The following is a 20,685-nucleotide window of genomic DNA, read 5'->3' as shown; positions in this document are numbered from 1 at the left end:
GGGGTACTGAGATGATGATCAGCCATGATCTTATTGAATGGTGGTGCAGGCTCGAAGGGCCAAATGGCCTACTCCTGCACCTATTTTCTATGTTTCTATGTTTCTATGTGAATGAGAGGCACAACAGGATGAGGTTGAATGTGGTTTTGTACTAACATTTCCTGATCTAATGAGATCATTGAAACATTTGCGACACTGCACCCAGGTCCTCCTGACCACATCCCTGTTTGTGATCTCCTCTGCAATCTGCAGCTAGGCTTCTTTGGTCTCCTGGGGAGGTCTCTTCCACCCATTAGAAGGGAGGATGACTTCCCTGCGTGCTATGACTCCCCCCATAAGCACATGGAGGGAGTAATCGGAGAATCTTGGTGCAGCCTTCTGCCTCTGTGCAGTCATTTTCAGTGTTTGCAGCACTCCAATGCTGTAGTGCACTGACAGTTATGTGTTAGATGAAACTTCAAATGTAATGTGGCCATGGTCCCCTTAAAGATACCGGCTGTATTTCATTGCACCGGGTAATGCGCAGGTTGGCTTAATAGGTTCATTTTCAACAGCGGAATGGAGCCAGCAACAGGGTCAGGACCTGATATGGCCACTACCCACACCAGACCTGACAAGGTAAGAAAACTCTAGCCAAAGTTTTAGGTCGATAACCTTTTGTCAATTCTGACAAATGGTCACCAACCTGAAGCGTTACCTCTGTTTTTCTGAGTATTTTTTTTGAGTATTTCCAGCATTTTCTATTTTTATTTTAGATTTCCAGCATCAGCAATATTTTGCTTTTGTACCAATGTCTTCTTTTTTGTCTGATTGCGCTCCTACACTACATTAAAGTTGCTATATAAATGAAAGTTGTTGTTGTTGAGTAGCAACCAAAATAAGACAATTTATCTTTGCAAGCATGCGAGTTTCATAGCAATCTGGCAGTGATGGGGTGGAAAATGACATGAACGAAGGACATCATCCTTCTTTTACAGATGCTGTCTGTGCCACCGAATAAATAAAAGTGACAAAATCTAGCAACAAAAAATAATATATCGTCAAAATATTAGCGTGCTAAGATTATAATTATGGGGAGTAATTTTCAACTGCCTGTTTCTTGCCAGTTGAAAGTTAAAGAGAAAGGTACCACAGCAATCCCATGGTAAGCCAAGGGCCACCTGATGCGGTTTTCTGACAGAAAAATGGTTCCATATAATTTTCTTTAAGTTGCCATTGCCAAAGTTTGTTATCAATGGGCTTAGCATGCGAAGTGCATGGATCACCTATTGGCTCCTGAAAATTGCAAATGTGGGCTCGACAAGCAGCCTAGGACCCAGATTTGCATATGTAAATAGCCTCCGACCGACACAAGTGGGCGTGCCAGAAAACCACATCAGGTTGTGAGGAGGACATAAAAAATCTGCAAAGGAATATAGACAGGCTAAGTGAGTGGGCAAAAATTTGGCAGATGGAGTATAACGTGGGAAAATGTGAGGTTATCCACTTTGGCAGAAAAATTAGAAAAGCAAATTATAATTTAAATGGAGAAAAATTGCAAACTGCTGGAGTACAGCGGGACCTGGAGGTCCTTGTGCATGAAACATAAAACGTTAGTATGCAGGTACAGCAAGTAATCAGGAAGGCAAATGGAATGTTGGCCTTTATTGCAAGTGGGATAGAATATAAAAGCAGAGAAGTCCTGCTACAACTGTACAGGGTATTGGTGAGGCCACACCTGGAGCACTGCGTCCAGTTTTGGTCTCTGTATTTAAGGAAGGATATACTTGCATTGGAGACTGTTCAGAGAAGGTTCACAAGGTTGATTCAGGAGATGAAGGGTTGATAGGCTGTGTAGGTTGGGCCGAGACACATTGGAGTTCAGAAGAATGAGAGGTGATCTTATCGAAACATAAAATAATGAGGGGGCTCGACAAGGTGGATGCAGAGAGGATATTTCCACTCATAGGGGAAACTAAAACTAGGGGACATAGGGCTAGATTTTACACTTTTGTGCAAATCGCCCAAAAATGGGCGTTCTTTCCGGCGTGGGCGCTAAAAATGTGTTTTCAGATCGCCGGTTTGTCGCCCATTTTCAAAACTCCTAGTCTCCATTTTAAAAATTGGCCGTTACCGCGAGCGATCTGAAATGGGAATTCGCATTAAATCGCTCTGATCTTCTCACGTGAAGTGTGCCGTCCTTAGCAACGGCATGGCAATGCTCGTTTCCCGCGATTCAGATCAGGGGTCTTCATTATATGCGCAGAAGAGGAGACAGAGAGAGAGGGAGCAGAGAGGGACTGAAAGCGTGTGTGAAACATAGAAACATAGAAAATAGGTGCAGGAGTAGGCCATTCGGCCCTTCTAGCCTGCACCGCCATTCAATGAGTTCATGGCTGAACATGCAACTTCAGTACCCCATTCCTGCTTTCTCGCCATACCCCTTGATCCCCCTAGTAGTAAGGACTTCATCTAACTCCCTTTTGAATATATTTAGTGAATTGGCCTCAACAACTTTCTGTGGTAGAGAATTCCACAGGTTCATCACTCTCTGGGTGAAGAAGTTTCTCCTCATCTCGGTCCTAAATGGTTTACCCCTTATCCTTAGACTGTGACCCCTGGTTCTGGACTTCCCCAACATTGGGAGCATTCTTCCTGCATCTAACCTGTCTAAACCCGTCAGAATTTTAAACGTTTCTATGAGGTCCCCTCTCATTCTTCTGAACTCCAGTGAATACAAGCCCAGTTGATCCAGTCTTTCTTGATAGGTCAGTCCCACCATCCCGGGAATCAGTCTGGTGAACCTTTGCTGCACTCCCTCAATAGCAAGAATGTCCTTCCTCAAGTTAGGAGACCATAACTGTACACAATACTCCAGGTGTGGCCTCACCAAGGCCCTGTACAACTGTAGCAACACCTCCCTGCCCTTGTACTCAAATCCCCTCGCTATGAAGGCCAACATGCCATTTGCTTTCTTAACCGTCTGCTGTACCTGCATGCCAACCTTCAATGACTGATGTACCATGACACCCAGGTCTCGTTGCACCTCCCCTTTTCCTAATCTGTCACCATTCAGATAATAGTCTGTCTCTCTGTTTTTACCACCAAAGTGGATAACCTCAATTTATCCACATTATACTTCATCTGCCATGCATTTGCCCACTCACCTAACCTATCCAAGTCACTCTGCAGCCTCATAGCATCCTCCTCGCAGCTCACACTGCCACCCAACTTAGTGTCATCCGCAAATTTGGAGATACTACATTTAATCCCCTCGTCTAAATCTTTAATGTACAATGTAAACAGTTGGGGCCCCAGCACAGAACCTTGCGGTATCCCACTAGTCACTGCCTGCCATTCTGAAAAGTACCCATTTACTCCTACTCTTTGCTTCCTGTCTGACAACCAGTTCTCAATCCACGTCAGCACGCTACTCCCAATCCCACGTGCTTTAATTTTGCACATTAATCTCTTGTGTGGGACCTTGTCGAAAGCCTTCTGAAAGTCCAAATATACCACATCAACTGGTTCTCCCTTGTCCACTCTACTGGAAACATCCTCAAAAATGTTTTTTTTTTGTGGGTGTGGTGTGTGCTTGTTTGGCTGTTGTGGGAGGGACGAGGGAGATTCACGAGCAGCAAAAAGCCTACTAAGCACCAAGAATGTAGCTGGCACCGAGTTTTTGTCCAACAAATAATACATAACATGGAAGGGATGGAGGAGGCCCTGGAGCTGTTAGCCAGGAGCATTGGTGGCAGAGGGCTCCCAATGGTCCAGGAACGTGGCACTGCACCCCAAGCTGCCGCACCTCCATTGCCAACGACACGAGAGCCAGGAGCAACATCTTGCTTCTGGCTCGGAGCACGTTCCCACCTCAGGACCGTCCTCTCCCGTATCCGTCCAAGCAGCGGTTCTGCCATCATCCCCCCCAATGAAGCATCGCCTGAGGAGCTCCTTGGCCAGACGGCTTGGAGTCAGGATGGGAAAGGGAAGGGGTAGAGGTGGGGAGGAGAAGTGGGGTGGAGGAGGGGGGCAGATGGAAAGTGAGGTGTATGGCCGCAGGTGTTGTCTGGGGCATATTTTTAGGTTGCTGCTGCTATTTTGGTGGGAGGGTCGGGGCAAGTGGCGAGGGGGCTACCTTGTTGGTTTGCATTTGTGTTCTGTATTGCGGGAAATGGGAACCATTGTAATGAGGTAAATGTGATAAATTTGTTGTGGGCTGGGGCGGGAGTTGGGTGGGGTGTTTTTTTACAGATATACTTATGATTTCAGACAATTGGTCAGATTAAATGTTTTTTATTTCACGTAACCTTGTTACGGATTGGCTCAGATGGCTGTACCGTTACACACTGGTGATTCCTTAACATGAAAGAGTATAATTAAAGTTAACTTGAAACAACTTAAACTTTAACTGTCACTAAGGTGATGCACACCATTGATGTATGAACTGCACACCCAGCAGTGTGTCAGATTTGTAAATAACAACAAAGTTTTTTCAAGCAAAGTGCTCATTTATGAACTGCTGACGTAAGAGTCTTGCAGCTATGTAGCCACCATGGGCCCTTTCCTGCGGTCTACAGAGGGGGGGCGGGCCTGTGGCTTCAGCATCAGCCTGATTGTCTGGCCCGATGTCAGGGTCCACCTCCTCGGCATGCTGAGATATGTGCCGCGGTGACCTTGACCTCAACGGACAGTGCCGTCCTGATGGTGCTGGCAGGCTGCAGATCTCCCCTGATGAGCTGGCATATCTCACTGATAACCTCTTTGTGGAAGCTCAGTTTTAGAAGGCAGGTGATGTCACACAAGTCGAGGTAAGACTGCTTCTCCCTGTACTTGCGGGGGGTGTAACGTCTGGTCCTTCTCATCAGTCTGGCATGTCTTACATTGGGCACATGATGCTGTCGAATGTAGCTTCTGCCATCTCAAGTCCGCAGCATGTGTGTGGTCATCAAGAGAGGGTGAAAAATGACAGGCCCCATTCCAATAGTTATCTGTTTTCACAAAGAATGAATGTCCCCACTAAGACACCTAGTAAATTCCAATCGTCCACAGTAAGATAAAATGTTTGTTCAGTTGTTCACATCACCTCCAAACACCTCCAGAGTGTTACGTATGTAACCCTAGGCAATGTATCATACCGCCACCAAAGGGCCTACCTGTTGAAGTCCCAAGGGATCCCAGCATCCATTGAGAGCACTGTATATAAGCAGGCCTCCCATGCTGTACCAGCACTCTGGAGTTTAAATAAAGGAGCTAAGGTCACACTTACTCACTGTCTACGGTACTCAGTTGCATTATTCTATTATGAGCATAACAATTGGTGACGAGATACTGAACAACCACGCGAAAATGCAAAGAACTGTTGGTATCCTGGAGAAATTCTCAGAAGGGGACGATTGGGAGGCCTTCGTGGAGCGACTCGACCAATACTTCGTGGCCAGTGAGCTGGAAGGGGACGAGAACACTGCCAAACGAAAGGCGGTCCTCCTTACCATCTGTGAGGCAACAACGTATGGCCTCATGAAGAATCTTCTAGCTCGGGTGAAACCAACAACCAAATCCTATGAAGAACTGTGTACACTGGTCCGGGAGCACCTAAAAGTGTTTTGATGGCAAGGTATCGATTCTACACGTGGCAACGGTCTAAAGGCCAGGAATTGGCGAGCTACGTCGCCGAACTAAGGCGCCTTGCAGGACAATGCGAATTCGATGGATTCCTGGATAAAATGCTAAGATACTTTTTTGTGCTTGGCATTGGCCATGAGGTTACCTTCGCAAACAATTGACTGTTGAAACATCGGATCTGAGCAAAGCCATAACGATAGCCCAGGCATTTATATCCACCAGCGATAACACAAATAAATTTCGCAGCATAAAGAGGTTTCGGCTAGTACTGTACACAAAGTAACATCGTTTTCAGGCAGGAATGCATATGGCAGAACATACACGCCAGCTGCTGCATGACCTCAGATAACCCAGAGTCCGACATCAATCTTTAATGCGAGGCAGTTAACATCTTGTTGGCACTGCGGAGGTGATCATCGAGCTCATCAATGCTACTTCAAACACTATGCATGCAAAGGCTGTGGAACAATGGGACACCTCCAGCGAATATGCAGATGAGCTGCAAACCCTGCAAACCACCACGTTGCAGAGGAAGACCGATCCATGGCGGATCAGGCTGAACTAGAGACTCGAACCAAGGAGGCAGAAGTGTACAGGATACACATCTTCACCACGAAACGTCCACCGGTCATGTTAAAAGTTGAACTGAACGGAATCCCAGTATTCATGGAATTGGACACGGGTGCGAGTCAGTCTATTATGAGCAAACAGGCCTTCGACAGGCTGTGGTGCAATAAGGCACACAGGCCCAAGCTTAGCCCCATTCATACCAAGCTAAGAACTTACACCAAAGAGCTGATTCCTGTTATTGGCAGCACAGAAATAAAAGTCGACTATGATGGAACAGTGCACGAACTCCCACTATGGATTGTACCAGGAGATAGCCCCACACTGTTCGGCAAAAGCTGGCTGAGAAAAGTCCGCTGGAACTGCGATGACATCCGAGCGCTCTTGTCCGTCGACGAAGCCTCATGTGCCCAGGTTCTGAGCAAGTTCCCGTCGTTGTTTGAGCCAGGCATCAGAAGTTTCTCGGGGGTAAATTGCAGATCCACTTGGTTCCCAGTACATGACACATCCACCACAAGGTATGGACGGTGCCATATATGATGCGAGAGAAAATGAAAATTGAGCTGGACAGGCTGCAGCGAGAAGGCATCATCGCGCCAGTGGAGTTCAACGAGTGGGCCAGTCCGATTGTTCCGGTTCTCAAAGGCGACGGCACGGTCAGAATTTGTGGGGACTATAAAGTAACGAATAATCGTTTTTCGCTACAGGACCAGTACCCGCCACCCAAGGCAGACGACCTATTTGTGACCCTGGCTGGAGGAAAGACTTTCAACAAGTTGGACCTGACCTCGGCCTACATGACGCAGGAGCTGGAGGAATCGTCGAAAGGTCTCACCTGCATCAACACACACAAAGGTCTGTTCATCTACAATAGATGCCCATTTGGGATTCAATCGGCTGTGGCAATTTTCCAAAGGAACATGGAGAGCCTGCTAAAGTCAGTTCTGCGCACCGTGGTTTTCCAGGACAACATACTGGTCACAGGTCGGGACACCATCGAACACTTGCAGAACCTGGAAAAGGTTCTAAGATGGCTAGATCGCGTGGGACTCAGGTTGAAACCCTTGAAGTGTGTTTTCCTGGCACCAGAGGTCGAGTTCTTAGGGAGAAGAATCGCGGCAGACAGCATCAGACCCACCGATGCCAAGACGGAAGCCATCAAGAACGCGCCAAGACCACAGAATGTGACGGAGCTGCGGTCATTCCTGAGACTTCTCAACCATTTCGGTAATTTCCTACCCGGGTTAAGCACCTTGCTCGAACCCCTACATGTGCTGCTACGCAAGGGAGATGACTGGGTATGGGGGAAATCACAAGAGGCTGCTTTTGAGAAAGCCAGAAATCTGTTATGTTCCAGCAAGCTGCTTGTTCTGTATAACCCATGTAAACGATTAGTGCTAGCTTGCGACACATCTTCATACGGGGTTGGGTGTGTGTTACAACAAGCAAACAAATCGGGAACATTGCAACCGGTCGCCTATGCATCCAGGAGTTTGTCCAAGGCCGAAAGGGCCTACAGCTTGATTGAAAAAGAGGCTCTGGCATGCGTTTACGGGGTAAAGAAAATGCACTAGTACTTATTTGGCTTCAAGTTTGAGCTAGAAACTGACCATAAGCCGTTTATATCACTATTTCCAGAGAGCAAAGGGATTAACACCAATGCTTCTGCCCAAAGATGGGCGCTCATGCTGTCTGCATACAACTATGTAATCCGCCACAGACCAGGCATAGAGAACTGCGCTGATGCTCTCAGTCGGCTACCATTGCCCACCACCGGGATGGAATGGCACAGCCTGCAGACTTGCTCTTGCTGATGGATGCATTTGAAAATGAAAAGTCACCCGTTATGGCCCGCCAGATCAGGACCAGGACCAGCCAGGATCCTTTACTGTCCCTGGTAAAAAAACTGGGTCCTCCATGGGAGCTGGTCCAGCGTCCCAGCGGAGATGCATGAAGAGATCAAGCTGTTCCAGCGGCGCAAAGATGAAATGTCCATACAGGTGGACTGTCTTTTGTGGGGTAATCGCGTGATTTTGTCTAAGAAAGGCAACCTACACAGTACCCACCCAGGCATAGTAATGATGAAAGCTATAGCCAGATCCCATGTGTGGTGGCCCGGCATTGACTCAGACTTAGAGTCATGTGTGCGCCAATGCAACACTTGCTCTCAACTGAGCAATGCACCCAGAGAGGCACCGCTAAGTTTGTGGTCAAGGCCCTCCAAACCGTGGTCTAGGATCCACATTGATTTTACAGGCCCATTTCTACGCACAATGTTTTTGGTTGTTGGGATGCTTATTCAAAATGGATTGAATGTGTAATAATGTCTGTAAGCACGGCCACTGCCATCATCAAAAGCCTACGAGCCATGTTTGCCACGCACGGCCTGCCTAATGTCCTTGGTATAATGGGCCGTGCTTCACCAATGCTGAATTCAAGGAATTCATGACCCGCAATGGGATCAAGCACTTCACATCTGTCCTGTTCAAGCCCGCATCCAACTGCCAGGCAGAACGGGCAGTCCAAACCATTAAGCAAAGCTTGAAGCGTGTGTTGGAAGGTTACCTTCCTGCTCAGCTACTGCACCAGACCCCACTCGTTCACCGGGGTTCCCCCAGCCGAGCTGCTCATGAAAAGGGTGCTCAAAACAAGGCTCTCTCTTGTCCACCCTGATCTCCATGATCACATTGAGGACAGGCGGCATCACGTAAACTTGTCACACGATATTGATGTCAATGACCCTGTATTTGTACTCAACTATGGATATGATCCCAAATGGCTTGCTGGCACTGTCATAGCCAAAGAAGGGAGTAGGGTGTTTCAGGTCAAACTTGCCAATGGACTAACTTGCAGAAAGCATTTGGACCAAACCAATCTGCGATTCACAAACAGCCACGAGCAACCCGAAGAGGACACCACCAACCTCAACCCTCCAACACACACACAAGTGGCAACCGACATCACGGTTGACCACGAAGCTGAACTCACCATCCCCAGCAGCCCAGCAAGGTCAGCTGCCCAGCAGCCCAGCGAAGAACCAACCAACTCACCCACACCTGCATTTGTACGAAGACGATCGACAAGGGAGCAAAAACCCCCAGATCGTCTCACCCTGTAAATAATTGTACTATTGACTTTGGGAGGGAGTGATATTATGTATGTAACCCTAGACAACCTGTATTATACCGCCACCAGAGGGCCTACCTGTTGGAGTACCAAGGGATCCCAGCATCCCTTGAGAACACTGTATATAAGCAGGCCTCCCATGCTGTACCATCACTCTGGAGTTTAAATAAAGGAGCTAAGGTCACACTCACTCACTGTCTACAGTACTCAGTTGCATTACTTTATTATGAGCATAACACAGAGTACATCCGAACTCCCCTGAGGTTGAAGCAAAGTAGCCTTTTAAATGATTCGACCTGCGATTTAGAACATGGTGTCCATACTACTGCGAGTAGTTCCGGTTAATTCACCTTTTTCACAGCGGTTTTTTCGGCGAGCGATATTGTCGGCGAGATGGATACGTGATGCCGAAAGTAAGGACGGGCGATATACTGGCCGTTAGTTTTGGTAAATGTGATCTTTATGACAAAAAACAGTGGGCGGTGGGTATTATTAAATCTCGGCGTTAATTACGTGCCAAAAATAACGTTGGGATTGCCCATTCTGATGATTCTGCATAAAACAAGTGGGCGGGTGGTATTAATTTTTCTCCGCGTTACACACATGCCGAAATTAACACTCGGCAATAAGTGACCAAGAAATGGGTGTCAGTTTCCATTTTGTGGCTAAATGGGCGATATATGGGCGTTACATCTCATTTCAGTGTTAAAATGGATGTTAAGTGGGCGGTATGTATGCAAAAATAATGGAAAATCTAGCCCATAGTCTCAGAATCAGGGGCCGCCCATGTAAAACTGAGATGAGGAGGAATTTCTTCTCTCAATGGGTTGTAAATCTATGGAATTCTCTGCACCAGAGAGTTGTGGTGGCTGGGTCATTGAATATATTTAAGGCAGAGGTAGACAGGTTTTTGAGTGATAAGGGAATAAAGGGTTATGGGGAACGGGCAGGGAAGTCGAGCTGAATCCATGATCAGATCAGCCATGATCTTATTAAATGACGGATAGCTTTTTTCAGCCGGCACAAACACGATGGGCCGAATAGCCTCCTTCTGTGCCATAAATTTCTATGATTCTATGATAAATATTCTGAAGCCACGGACAAGTTATCTCATCTAGGTGCAATTGGGCATTCAGCAAAATGGACTAGATAACTCATCCTGAAACAATAGTCCCTGATACGATATGCGAAAATGTACCAGAGATAGGCCTGCTCGTACCTCTGGCTTCAAACATGTGGCCCTTGATTGGCTATTTTTTTATGTGGGCCTCACTTCCAAAACAGAGAGTGGGACCCAGGAAGCTCAGAAAAAAATCTAGACTGGCTGAAACAAGTTAAATTCATTAGAAAACGGAGAGGTATTCAAATAACAAAAATGGAGGATAGAGGAAAATGGAAAGGAGAAAAATTGAAGTAATGAAAATGGGAGAAAAAGTAGTGCATAACATTTTTCATCTTTAGTAAAATAATGTTCGTGTTGAGTAAAAGTTAATAGGACAGCAGAATGCTGCTTCTCAAACCTGAACAGCTTTATTGTTGTGATATTCGGGTCTGTCTCAGTATCACAGTGTGACACAATTGCACGTCTAAGAAGATTAGAATTTCCCTGGATGTGCTGCCAGTCAAAGGCCTCAATATTAACACTGCCACAATAGGAAGGAGAGGGTCAGGAGGTCTATAGAATTAAATATGGGGAATGATTCCCCAACACACCACGCACATGCCCGTTGCCTTTTTTACAACGACGGATATCACGGCGTCCAAGTGTCCTGCCTTGTCATGTTCTTCGGCCATTTTCAGCCTCCCCAACACCCCCCACCTTTCTGTAAATATTGGGGCCTTAAGTGTTAAAACCGAGTGGAAGCTGGATATAGTGCGGAATTAAGGTTGCAAAAACAAGAAAACAGCAGTTTCACTGAGTGAACTTCTTTCCCACTTAATTGGTGTTTGTAGCTCACGGTCTTAAATATTGTCAGAATATACAAACTGGTCATAATATCACTCAAACTGCCATTTTCCAGTCAGCATTAACTAGACCACCAGTCTGAAAATTTTTCCACAATTTGTTTCCATTTGATTCAAATATTTCTTTAAAGCAGTCCAGCTGGTGCAGCAAGGTATTAAATAAAAACAAATGCAAGGCATTCTTTATAGAGAATGCAGGTAGGGGGTATTTTTTTCCAACTTATTGGAATATGTGTGCATATTTGGGAAGGAAACAAAACATTACTTTAATTGGATGCACCTAGAACAAAGCATTTGTCATCATTATCATCAATTTTAAATTCTGCGGCAGCAGGGGAGATTGAGGTAATTTGCTTGGTGTGTGCAGACATGTTCATTACAGAGAAGAGTTCAGTCTAATATTTTTCTTCTTTGTTTGATATTTATAATTGCTACGCCTATTCCAGTGATGAGATATTTGTTCGGTGTTCAATGTCAGTGACAAAGAGCTATTTTCAACTATGTATTGGCACTTGTGAGTAAGCACCAGCATTGACTGCTCTCCATTGTTAGTTGTGATCCTCTGTAGGCCACAGAAGCCTTTCTGGAACAGGAATATAATTAGTCACAAGATCACTGGTATTGTTTCATTCTGCAAACACATATCACCCTAATGTGCAACACATAGGAAAGATTAATCTGGGCATTTTTCTTTACTTTAAAGAACAGATTGACTCATTTTCCTTCAACAGTTCTCAACAAAACGTTCCCGACATCCCTAGAGTACTGATCACAATTCCTTTTTATGACTTTTTCCTGTTTTTCCTACATGCTTGATGCTAACGAGCGCATATACCCACATAAACACAGTTCCTTTCTTTCTCTCTCATTCTCTCAGTTGTTTGTTTTGTATTAGATAGGCTTCATGACTTTTAGAATGCAATATGAGATACCTCCCCACCTACCCCCCACCCCCAACATCTTCTTGCATTCATTTCTGCTGCAGCAGAAACAAACATTAGATCAAATATATTACGTTGTGTACTTCCGTGAGCTGTCTCCAACCCTTGTTTTTGGATTGCTGTTGAAGCAGGCATCAGAGAGAGAGAGCAAAATATGCTGTCTAATGTGGAGTGACGTAAATCGTTTGGGAAAGTAGCCAAGAGCGGAACTCTATTGTGGTGTTGGCAATTTACACTGCCTTACATGTCTTTGCATGAGCATGCATCTCAGCTGTGCAAGCAGCTTCTCTGCCTTGAAGTATAAAGACCTTTTTTTTACATTTGCTGCCAAAATTAATGAGGCCAGATGATCACCGCCTACAATAGAAGAGCAAGGCTGCATGTGCAGTCTCTCTACATGTTCCAGTTTAAAGCTGAAATTCTGTTGAGAGTACCGTATCTTCATGTTTTGTCTGGGCATTAGGTTAACTCAAGGCTAGGTGTTCTTCGGTAGTGCACTCGTGTTAAACAACATACCTAACATCCATTTAGTTTGTACTGAAACTCCAGTCCATTTTTTTGAAAATGTTACATTTTTACTTAAAGACAAGCTGTTGTTCAAATGTTGTTTTTACTCTTGATTCTGTGTACAAGGACAGCTGAAAAACATTTAGCACTGTTGTGCACTGAGATAAACTCAAGCCATTGATTTCCAACTGCAGAAAATGAACTTTTGTATTTCTTTGTCCTGGTCCTTTGCCTCTACAAATAGGCCCCTGCTTGTCTGGGATGGGGAGTTCCCCAGACAGGATTTTATCCCCTCCACTGCCACCCCGCACCCCCCCACTCGCTTCATTCCTGCCATGCGGGCTGGTTAAAATTGGGGCTTTAGTATCAGTGAGATTATGTGCTGTCCTGCCCTGCAGAAAGGGAGGGATGTGTGTGTGATGTGAAGTGAGTAAGGAGTAGTCAGAGTAGTTGATGGCTGTGCAAGTGCTAGAATGTGAGAAGAGAATGGTGCCAGTGGGTGGTGTGAAAGGAGCAAAGGAAGAGGTGCGTGTGTTTAGAATGAGTAAGACAGCTGTCTTAGCTGTCTTGCAATTGTATGTTGAAGGATGAGATGAGATAGATGGGAGGTAATAGTTGAGAGTGGGGAGATGTGTTACATAAGTACATAAGAACATAAGAATTAGAGTTAGTAGCAGGAGTAGGCCATTTGGCCCCTCGAGCCTGCCCTGTCATTCAGTAAGATTATGGCTGATCATCTACCTCAACTCCACTTTCCTGCACTGTCCCCATATCCCTTGATTCGCTTAATATTCAAAAGTCTATCAATCTCTGTCTTGAATAAACTCAAAGACTGAGCCCCCACAGCCCTCTGGGGTAGAGAATTCCAAAGATTCACAACTCTCTGAGTGAAGAAGTTTCTCCTCATCTCAATCTTAAATCGACGACCACTTACTCTGAGACAGTGACCCTGGTTCTAGACTCCCCAACCAGGGGAACCATCTTCCCTGCACCTACCCTGTCAAGCCCTGTAAAAATGTTGTATGTTTCAATGAGATCACCTCTCATTCTTCTAAATTCCAGAGAATATAGGCCTAACTGGTAGCAATACGGTGGAGGAGGATTTCCTGGAGAGTATAAGGGATGGTTTAATATGTCGAGGAACCAACTAGAGAGCTGGCCATCCTAGACTGGGTGTTGTGTAATGAGAGAGGATTAATTAGCAATCTTGTTGTGCAAGGCCCCTTGGGGAAGAGTGACCATAATATGGCAGAATTCTTTATTAAGATGGAGAGTGACACAGTTAATTCAGAAACTAGGATCCTGAACCTAAGGAAAGGTAACTTTGATGGTTTGAGGCATGAATTGGCTAGAGTAGACTGGCAAATGATACTTAAAGGGTTGACGGTGGATAGGCAATGGCAAACATTTAAAGATCACATGGATGAACTTCAACAATTGTACATCCCTGTCTGGAGTAAAAATAAAACGGGGAAGGTGGCTCAACCGTGGCTAACAAGGGAAATTAAAGATGGTGTTAAATCCAAGGAAGAGGCATATAAATTGGCCAGAAAAAGCAGCAAACCTGAGGACTGGGAAAAATTTAGAATTCAGCAGAGGAGGACAAAGGGTTTAATTAAGAGGGGGAAAAAAGAGTACGAGAAGAAGCTTGCCCGGAACATAAAAATTGACTGCAAAAGCTTCTATAGATTTGTGAAGAGAAAAAGATTAAAGAAGACAAACGTAGGTCCCTTGCAGTCGGATTCAGGTGAATTTATAATGGGGAACAAAGAAATGGCAGACCAATTGAACAAATACTTTGGTTCTGTCTTCACGAAGGAAGACACAAATAACTTTCCGAAAGTACTAGGGGATGAAGGTCTAGTGAAAAGGAGGAACTGAAGGATATCCTTATTAGGCGGGAAATTGTGTTAGGGAAATTGATGGGATTGAAGGCCGATAAATCCCCAGGGCCTGATAGTCTGCATCCCAGAGTACTTAAGGAAGTGGCGCTAGAAATAGTGGATGCATTGGTGATCATTTTTCAACAGTCTATCGACTCTGGATCAGTTCCTATGGACTGGAGGATAGCTAATGTAACACCACTTTTTAAAAAGGGAGGGAGAGAGAAAGCGGATAATTATAGACCGGTTAGCCTGACATCAGTGGTGGGGAAAATGTTGGAATCAATTATTAAGGATGAAATAGCACGCATTTGGAAAGCAGTGACAGGATCAGTCCAAGTCAGCATGGATTTATAAAGGGGAAATCATGCTTGACAAATCTTCTGGAATTTTTTGAGGATGTAACTAGTAGAGTGGACAAGGGAGAACCAGTGGATGTGGTGTATTTGGACTTTTAAAAGGCTTTTGACAAGGTCCCATACAAGAGATTAGTGTGCAACATCAAAGCACATGGTATGGCGGTAATATACTGACGTGGATAGAGAACTGGTTGGCAGACAGGAAGCAGAGAGTCGGGATAAACTGGTCCTTTTCAGATTGGCAGGAAGTGACTAGTGGACTGCCGCTGGGCTCGGTGCTGGGACCCCAGCTATTTACAATATACATCAACGATTTGGATGAAGGAATTGAGTGTAATATCTCCAAGTTTGCAGATAATACTAAACTGGGTGGTGGTGTGAGCTGTGAGGGGGACACTAAGAGGCTGCAGGGTGACTTGGACAGGTTAGGTGAGTGGGCAAATGCATGGCAGATGCAATATAATGTGGATAAATGTGAGGTTATCCACTTTGGGGGCAAAAACGCGAAGACAGAATATTATCTGAATGGTGGCAGATTAGGAAAAGGGGAGGTGCAACGAGACCTGGGTGTTATGGTTCATCAGTCATTGAAAGTTGGCATACAGGTGCAGCAGGCGGTAAAGAAGGCAAATGGTATGTTGGCCTTCATAGCTAGGGGATTTGAGTATAGGAGCAGGGAGGTCTTACTGCAGTTGTACAGGGTCTTGGTGAGGTCTCACCTGGAATATTGTGTTCAATTTTGGTCTCCTAATCTGAGGAAGGACATTCTTGTGATTGAGGGAGTGCAGCGAAGGTTCACCAGACTGATTCCCGTGATGGCCGGACTGACATATAAGGAGAGGCTGGATCAACTGGGCTTTTATAAATTGGCGTTTAGAAGGATGAGAGGGGATCTCATAGAAGCATACAAGATTCTGATGGGACGGGACAGGTTAGATGCGGGTAAATTGTTCCTGATGTTGGGGAAGTCTAGAACCAGGGGACACAGTCTTTGGATAAAGGGTAGGCCATTTAGGACTGAGATGAGGAGAAACTTTTTCACTCAGAGAGTTGTTAGCCTGTGGAATTCCCTGCCGCAGAGAATTGTTGATGCCAATTCATTGGATATATTCAAGAGGGAGTTAGATATGGGCCTTACGGCTAAGGGGATCAAGGGGTATGGAGAGAAAGCAGGAAAGGGGTACTGAGGGAATGATCAGCCATGATCTTATTGAATGGCAGTGCAGGCTCGAAAGGCCGAATGGCCTACTCCTGCACCTATTTTCTACGTTTCTATGTTTCTATGAAAGGTTAGGTGCATGGGAAAATGCATGGCAGATGCGGCATAATATAGATAAATGTAAGGTTATCCACTTTGGTGGTAAAAACATGAAGGCAGATTATTATCTGAATGGTGACACATTAGTAAAAGAGGAGGTGCAAGTGAGACATGGATGTCATGGTACATCTGTCATTGAAAGTTGACATGCAGGTACAGCAAACGGTGAAGAAGGCAAATGGCATGCTGGCCTTCATAGCGAGGGGATTTGAGTATAGGAGCAGGGAGGTCTTACTACAATTGTACAGGGCCTTGGTGAGGCCACACCTTGAATATTATGTTCAGTTTTGGTCTCGTAATCTGAGGAAGGACGTTCTTGCTATTGAGGGGGTGCAGCGAAGGTTCACCAGATTGATTCCCGGAATGACAGGACTGATGTATGAAGAAAGACTGAATTGACTAGGCTTACAGTCAATGGAATTTAGAAGAATGAGAGGGGATCTCATAGAAACATAAAATTCTGACGGGATTGGACAGTTTAGATGTAGGAAGAATGTTCCCGATGTTGGGGAAGTCCAGAACCAGGGGTCACAATCTAAGGATAAGGGGTAAGCCATTTAGGACCGAGATGAGGAGAAACTTCTTCACTCAGAGAGTTGTGAGCATGTGGAATTCTCTACCACAGAAAATTGTTGAGGCCAATTCACTAAATATATTCAAGAAGGGAGTTAGATGTGGCCCTTACGACTAAAAGGATCAAGGGGTATGGAGAGAAAGCAGGAATGGGGTACTGAAGTGCATGATCAGCCATGATCATATTGAATGGTGGTGCAGGCTTGAAGGGCCGAATGGCCTACTCCTGCACCTATTTTCTATGTTTTCTAATCTCTCCTCATCGGACAATCCCCCCATCCCAGTAATCAGTCTGGTGAACCTTCATTGCACTCCCTCTATGGCAAATATATCCTTCATTTGGTAAGGAGACCAAAACTGTACACAATACTCCAGGTACAGTCTCAACAGAACCCTATATAATTGCAATAAGTTCTCTTTACTCTTCTACTCAAATCCTTTTGTCATAAAGGTCAACATATTATTTGCTTTCTTAATTGCTTGCTGTACCTGCATATTAACTTTCAGTGATTCATGTACGAGGACATCCGAGTCCCTCTGAACACCAACATTTCCAAATCTCTCACCATTTAAAAAATACTCTGCTTTTCTAATTTTCCTATCAAAGTGGATAACTTCACATTTCTTCACATTATATTCCATTTGCCATGTTCTTGCCCACTCACTTAGCCTGTCTATATCTGCTTGAAGCCTCTTTGCATCCTCCTCACAACTTACATTCCCACCTAGCTTTGTATCATCAGCAAATTTGGATATATTACATTTGGTTCCCTCATCCAAATCATTGATATAGATTGTGAATAGCTGAGGCCCAAGCAACGATCCTTGCGGTACCCAACTAATTACAGCCTGCCAACCTGAAAATATCCCGTTTATTCCTATTCTGCTTTCTGTCCATTAACCAATCCTCAATCCATGCTAGTATATTACCCCAATCCCATGAGCCCTAATTTTGTTTAATTACCTCTTGTGTGGCACCTAATTGAATGCCTTCTGAAAATCCAAATACAACACATCCACTGGTTCCCCCTTATTTATTCTACTAGTTACAATCTCAAAAAACTCTAACAGATTTGTCAAACATGATATCCCTTTCATAAATCCGTGCTGACTCTGCCCAATTGTATTATTATTTTCTAAGTGCCCTGTTACCACATTCTTAATTGAAGGAGGTGTTGAAGAAGGTGAAAAGATGTTCTTACCATTACTGCTCATGTGATGTCATTGAACTTCTTTCTACATTAACCCTAAGTCCTGGGGTGCTGCTGTTTGCACTGACCCGCCCAGTCTCCTCTGTCCAGGCCTGCTTAGCAGTGGCCTTGCGAATGCTACTGTGGAAGCTGGGGAACAGTATTTCCCTTATGGCTCCCACTTCCTCCACGAGGACCTTGCATGGAAGCATTAGGAAAGTGCACGGGATGGGGTGGGGGGAGGGGGTCAGCCCTTTGGCTTATCTCCACAGGGCTGTTTAATGAAAAATGCAAGTAGGGGATACAACCTCGCTTTAAGTAGATTCAGGGAAGGTGGCGGAAATTACACGGGTCCTATGGGTAGGCTGTCCAATTCTGCAGGCGATCGAGAGAACAGTCCATTCTTCACATGTTAATAAGGCAAGGACATTAAAATGACCTGGGTCTCACGCCGACAACATCATGGGGGCTTGCTGCCTCACCCACTGCCCGCACGATACCTGCCCCAAATAAAAATCGAATCAAAGTGTATGAGAGAACCATTATGCCATAAATTTAAGAAACTTGTCACTTTCAATGCTGTCTGGTAAGCCTTTCACGTGTAAAGTTTTGCTGCAAAAACAACTCTCAAAGTAATTGTTTTGTTTCTGCTGGGACTCCACCTTGTCTTCCAGCTGTCAGATATGCTGCAGGCATTTGTCCAAACACTTGTCGGACTTGTTCTGGAGCTTCTGCACTTCACAAGACCTCTGAAAGTCCTTGTTAAGCTACATGTTCATTTGCTCCAATGCTGTTACAATAGCAACCAGTTTTAAGCATGGCACTGTGTGCCAGATTGCCTTGAATCGCCTCTCTGAAATGCTGTAGGATCTCCAGCAAAGGTGGTATATTTGTTATCTTTATGTTTTAGGAATTTGTGTGATTTTGCCATGAATATAAGTAGCTAATTAAGGTAGGGGTTTGTGATATTCTACTAAACTTGAGCTCATCCAAAACTCTACTGCCCGTGTCCTAACTCGCACCAAGTCCCGTTCACCCATCACTCCAGTGCTCGTTGAGCTACACTGGCTCCCGGTCTGGGAATCCCACAATTTTAAAATTCTCATCCTTGTTTTCAAATCCTTCCAAGGCCTCTCCCCTTCCTATCTCTGTAATCTCATCTAGCCCTACAACCCTCCGCGATCTCTGCACTCCTCCAATTCTGGCCTCTTGTGCATCCCCTATTTTAATCACTCACCATTGTCAGCAGTGCCTTCAGCTATTAAGGCTCTAAGCTCTGGAATTTTCTCTCTAAACCTCTCTGCCTCTCTTTCATCCTTTAAGACACTCCTTAAAACCTACCTCTTTGTCCAAGTTTTTGGTCATCTGTCCTAGTATCTCCTGGTGTGTCTCAGTCTCACATTTTGTTTGATAGCGCTCCTGAAATGTGCCTTGGAACAGTTTACTGCATTAAAGCGGCCAAATGAATGCAAATTGTTGTTGATTTTCTAAACCATATTACCCTGGACAGAGTCAATACGGGGAGGCGGGGAGGGGGCAGGGAGGCGAAGGGGAGGGTGTGGGGGAGGCTGAAAATGGCCAAAGAACCCAAGGAGGCCGAGGACGCAGAAGTCCTGTTGAATTTAACAGCCGGACTTGATTATCATTTTTTGGATCTGTTTCCCAACCGGCAGCTGGCAAGAGTGACAGTCTAGCCAGTGGCTGAGGGGAAAAGCCAGTGGCCGGAGGCCACAGCTGGGGACCCTTGGGGAAAGTCCTCGGCAACTGTGAGGGGGAAAGTCTGACATCGCAGCTGGAGGGGGGGGGTGGGGGGGTGGCAGGGAGGTCATCAATCAGGACTGGGGGAGAGAGAGGTCTTCGCAGCAGGGGGGGGATTGTGGCTGGGTGGAGAGATCAGCAGCAGCAGTTAATTTTAAATCGGGCTCCCAATTGCATTATGTATCCGCTGCCGTAAAAATAGCTGTGCGTGAGTGCACAGCATGTTGGGGATACCTTCCCATTATTTAAATCTTTAATCCCACCCTTCGTGGATTGTTGGGGAGTGGCTAATATCGAGGTCAATAATTCTACTAAAAACTGCAAAGTAAGGTGCAACAAAATGAAGCAAAACTAACCACAACCATTCTGTACAATTCACCACATGACTACTTTCCACCAATACCTTGCTGATGATTGTCTTGTATGACATGTTGCTATTAGATATTGATGACAACTGCTATCTTTCACAATGTACTCATTCACCCCGGTACCCTTCGCATTGTCATCATTGCTTTGTATGGTTCTTCATAAGGTCATTCATGCTCAGTACCAAGGGCCTGCTAGTTGTGATGGGTTTGTGAAAGGCTGCAATGAGTAGTGATGGCTTTCTGGAGAATAGTTTTGAGCAGTGATGGGCTGTCAAGGCACAGCAGTGTTTGTGGCCTTGCTACGGGTAGAAGCAGGTAATGATAGCCCTTTGAGGAGCGTGATTAGGAATTGCCTTCTCAAATTGTCTTTATTAATAAGGTAAACTCAAGCAAACTGTTCAGATTTCACTCGCGGGCAATAATAGGCTTGAGAAAGGTAACAGTTAATGAAGAGTAGTAGAAAATGCCAGTGAATTCATGAAGGGTAGATGTGGAGTGTAATAGCCTTGTGAAGGAAATGAGCAAG

The 20,685-nt window shown here is 45.2% G+C and overlaps 1 long non-coding RNA gene across 1 annotated transcript in view; it reads left to right on the top strand.

The window, feature by feature from the left end:
• The first annotated feature begins 581 nt into the window (after positions 1 to 581).
• The window catches only part of LOC139266886 (uncharacterized), a 208,189-nt gene continuing 188,085 nt past the window's right edge, over positions 582 to 20,685 (top strand). Inside the window, exon 1 of the long non-coding RNA XR_011593793.1 lies at positions 582 to 618. This is a non-coding gene — a long non-coding RNA (uncharacterized lncRNA). The remainder of the gene's footprint in view (positions 619 to 20,685) is intronic.

This window comes from Pristiophorus japonicus, chromosome 7 (assembly GCF_044704955.1).
Source record: "Pristiophorus japonicus isolate sPriJap1 chromosome 7, sPriJap1.hap1, whole genome shotgun sequence".
NCBI classification, from domain to species: domain Eukaryota; kingdom Metazoa; phylum Chordata; class Chondrichthyes; family Pristiophoridae; genus Pristiophorus; species Pristiophorus japonicus.
Note: the sequence above shows the minus strand (reverse complement) of the source record. Positions and strands in the feature narration are given on the sequence as shown.